The sequence below is a fragment of the Berghia stephanieae genome, chromosome 2 (genome assembly GCF_034508935.2).
Source record: "Berghia stephanieae isolate SIO BIC M18660-M18661 chromosome 2, UCSD_Bste_1.3, whole genome shotgun sequence".
NCBI classification, from domain to species: Eukaryota; Metazoa; Mollusca; class Gastropoda; order Nudibranchia; family Aeolidiidae; genus Berghia; species Berghia stephanieae.
This window is the reverse complement of record NC_088361.1, coordinates 93,368,140-93,372,828: the sequence shown is the minus strand read 5'-3', so window position 1 is coordinate 93,372,828 and position 4,689 is coordinate 93,368,140.

The following is a 4,689-nucleotide window of genomic DNA, read 5'->3' as shown; positions in this document are numbered from 1 at the left end:
CTATGGAATTGGAATTTCACAATCAACCCTGAGTTTTGCATGTTATTGTTGTTGAACACAAGCACATATTTGTGGAAACACTGTATCATAAATTGATGAATTTTTACTTTTGACTGGTCTACATTAAATTTATGTAATCCTCTGGCATAAATAACAAGCTATATCTCAAAAGTTTGAAATCAAAATAATGTTGGAAGTGTGTAATGTTCACTTTCATCTGTATTCATCAATAACGTATATTGATTGTTATAAAATGTAAACATGTCTGTCGTTCCTTCATATTCGGATTCTGTACGAACATCATATAAGTTTCAATTAACTGAACATTCCATTTTAACAAAGTCTTTCAAAATGGATAAGCGGAAAATCATATTTTGACACTATAATCATATTTGGGTTCCGATCCTTACTAGTTATCGATTTTAATATAGCTGTAATAAGCGAAATACTTTCCTATTGTTTTAAAATTCGTGAAAAAATATATTTTATTTGGACAAAATGATCCAGAGGTTCATACAAATTTTTGCAGCTGTACATTGTGAACAGCTGAGAAAAAGAAGAAAAAGGCGCGCCCCTTATTACAAAATCCGACTATTGTACTCTGAATATATAGTTCTGTCTCATTGATCTGATATGTTACTTTATTAATTAACTCTGTGACTATGGAATGGAATGGAACTATGCTACTCCATTGACTATATGGAATGTACCAGTACTCCGAATGTTTTTCCTCACATGAACTTTTGCCTTTTGTGGGTCTGATGTTCATGGACGTGATTTGTTAGCAAATTCAAGATGGGGAAAATTGTGGTGTTGCGAATTGCAATGGTAACTACAATAAAGCCAACAAATTTGTGTTCAGATTGCCTAAAGAGGAACCTGAACGGGAAACATAGTTAAACAAACGCCCTCCTCATGATGATATTGAACCACAACGGACAGAATTCGTTATTTGTGAAAGACATTGGTCTGTAGGTGTTCCAATGAAAATTCTACCTGGCAGACCAATCTCCCCTTATAGGGATGAAATAGTGTTCCAAAAATTTAAAAATTAATAAATTCGAGAGATCCTAATTACAATTACGATATATGTAGCGCATCCCTTAGTAGATATTTTGATATTCATCTTTTTCTTGGAATCATCCTCCGCAGATTACCTCCCTTTGTTGATATTTTACATCTCCTTTCCCCTTCATCTAATTGTTCACCCTCATCTTCATCATCACTTTACATGTACATTCATTAATCAAGCTTCTAAAGAAATCATCCTGAATCAATCACTATAAGGTCAGTTTTTAGAATATCTAACTACTCATCCTTTCCGTTTCTTGGCTACTCTTATTCACTGCTGATAATAGTAATCATTAAATTTAAATCTTTTTTGGACCCAGAATTCACAATCATTCTCTAAAAAGGTAGATCTTGCCGTATAATGCCCCTGCTGTTATTTTGGTTTGAATTTTCTAGATTTTTAGTTGGCCCCCACTAGCGAGGGCTGAAGATTCCATATGTCAGTCCTTTCAGTATAGTTGTCCTTGGATTTGATCATTAGAAATCAAGAAATGCTATGGCATATTTTTTATAACCCCGATTTGTTTATTGGTTTTAAACAATCACAACTAATCCTTTCTTTAAAAAATATAGCTTTGTGGATAACATTGTGCTTATTTGAGTCAATAAAAAAAAATATACGGCGCACAACTCTACTGAAAGATTTGAAAGTTAGAAATGTATTTTTTACAGATAGATAAACAGATAACGTGATTTCCTTTATAATTTAAAGTCAGTTTGAAAGTTCGTTGAGTCAAACAATATCATAAAATATGTACGACGACACTAACACTCTCAAAAACAATCAATTTCGACACTGTAAAAAGTTATCAGTTTGGCGTTTTTACGCAAATCGTTGCATTCGAAATAATGTATTCACTTAATTACTTAACGGATTTCAGATCTACACAAAATTTTTAACTGTTTTCATCTATTTATGACAGCAAGTATTATTATTGCCTATTTGATGCTTTCACTGTGATGGTTTCGGGTGGATAATACTCAGGTTTAACTTCTTTGGTAATAAATAAATAAATAATAATAATAATCTTAAAAATCGAAAATTAAAACCAGAAAAGAGAAGTTGCAATGAAGGTAAAATAAGGTTTTAGAAAGACCTTATTAAAAGTTATGAGCAGTCAGCTGGCTCTGTAGCGCAGTGGATAAGCTGTCAGACTCTAACCTTGAAAGTACTGGGTTCAATCCCCAGTGGCGGTTCTAGCCTATTTACAGTGTTGGCAAGATGATCCGTCATATATATATATATATATATATATATATATATATTATATATATATATATATATATATATATATATTATTTATTTATTTATTTTTTTTTTAATTATAATTTTTTTTTCACCTTTAAAAAAAATATTTCAACCACAAATAATCACATTCACAATGAAATGACAATACCAGTAGATTTTAATTATTCCAAACGTAATCAAAAAATAATCACGAAAGAGAATACAACTAAAAACTAAAGCGACGAGACATAATGCGACAACACCTTGACAATAGAAGTCCCATTTCGTTCACTCGAAAAATTAAAGAGATGCTTTAATCCCTCAACGGCGAGATTAATATTTATGTTACATTACTGGTTTTCAGTAGTATGTAGTAACCTTAAAGTTTTCATCGAGAAGCAACAACAGCGATATGACTCGAGTTTCATTCAGAGCTGAAATTGCATCATTTTTACTGCTGTCTTGGTGGTTAGAATGATTGTGCCGGTGGTGGTAGTGGTTGGAATAGTGGTAGCGGTGGTGGTGGTGGTGGAGGAGGAGGAGGAAGACGAGGCGGTGAGGGAGGATGTAATTATGATAGTGGTTTTGGTGGTGCTGTTGGTTAGAATGATAGTTGTGGAGACGATTGTTGTACTTGTTGTTAATATTGTTGTTGTTGTTGTTGTTGTTGTTGTTGTTGTTGTTGTTGTTAATGATGATGATGATGATGATGATGATGATGATGATGATGATGATGATGATGATGACAACCACGATGTCGTCGACAATGATGGTTACCACCATACGATATTACAAAGTTTATTTAATCTTAGGCTTTCGCCAATAATTCACACAATACAATTAAGACAAAAGAATGTTATCAATCTCTCCTCATGCATTCGTTATACTATCACAATAACGACCGTGTTATCTTTACTCCTTCCCAATGCTATCTATACAAGAGTGCTATGCTCCTTCCCCAACCAACCCCTAGCTTCCCGCCTCTTCGTCGCGAACTATCTTATGTATGTATTAGCTTCAGGACGGGCAAGTACGGAATCTGCCCACCCTTCCTTTAAACGTCTTTATTTCCTCTATAACTTAGAATTCAACTCTCTCCTTACTCAGAAGAGTATTTCTCGTATACTAATTCAATTGTTGAGAAAACCAAAATGGTGGTTGTATTAATATTTATTTAGTCGTGACTTTTGAATAAAATGTTTTGTTTTATTAGAGGAAATACAATAGAAAATTACATTGTTTTGCAAAATTATTTAGTCTGGCAATAAAAATACAGCGGTAATTACTTTAAGAATAATAAAAAAAAGAACTAACAAATTAATTTGTTAAAAAACAAAAACAAAAAAAAACAACAAAAAACAAATAAGAAAACAATTTAAATAAATGAGTTTTGAGAAGTACTTAAAGAAAACGAGAAAAAAAAAAAAGAAATAATTTAAATGGATAAACAAATATATAAAAACAACACAAATTAATACTAAATTGATATAATATTAGTAAGTTAATAAATTTAATTCAATACTGGAACCTTCCCAAAGTCATTACATCAATGGTACCAGCACAAGTAAGGCAATAAATAAGAAAAAGTTCGTTTGCCAAAAGCTCTATTCAGTGTTCACTGGTTATTAAGGTGGGCTCATTTGAATTAGCCCGACCTAGTACTAGAGAGGCCAGACAGCAAAAATCGGAGTTAGTTCACCGTCAGGCGACGTGACGATGAGATGACGATGTGGGCGGAGTGGAGTGGTTGGGGAGGGGAGGGGGGGGGGGTTGATAAAAAGAACAGGAGCGTATCCTGGTTTATGCATTACGGGGTGCATGGTCATTCGCAATCTATCAAAAATACACACAAATTGATTTCAGTACGAAGTATCAAGTTTAAGTAGTAACTTTTGAAATTATCTAATTTAGATTAGATTATTTCGGACCTGGTAATACAGCTTATAACTTGAAAAAAACAGGCTGGTATTTGCCCACCCTGCCCATTATTACCAGCCGTCCCTGTCAATCCCATTGTGGACATTTACAAAAAAAGTTTACTTTATTGAGAAAGACATCCTTTTTGTTGTTATAGTTACTGGACATATATTTAAAACCTTAAATTAATCTATTATTATTATTATTGTTGTTATTTTTCAAAAACTTCCCGTCCCATCATTGTTTATGTCTATTTACCTTATCCACGCCATTCACACTACACATCTCTCATTCGTCCTAAGTGTCTTATTCGTCGTGTTTTGTTGATTAAGGGGAAATCAGAAACGTCCACAGTATGTCTTCGTCTATTAAATTGAAGCTTACAATTCAACACTTATCGCTAGTTTTTCCTTCGAGGTTCAAGCAGCAACATTTTCATTGATTAATCAGCACCGCCAACGGGGGTGCATAAA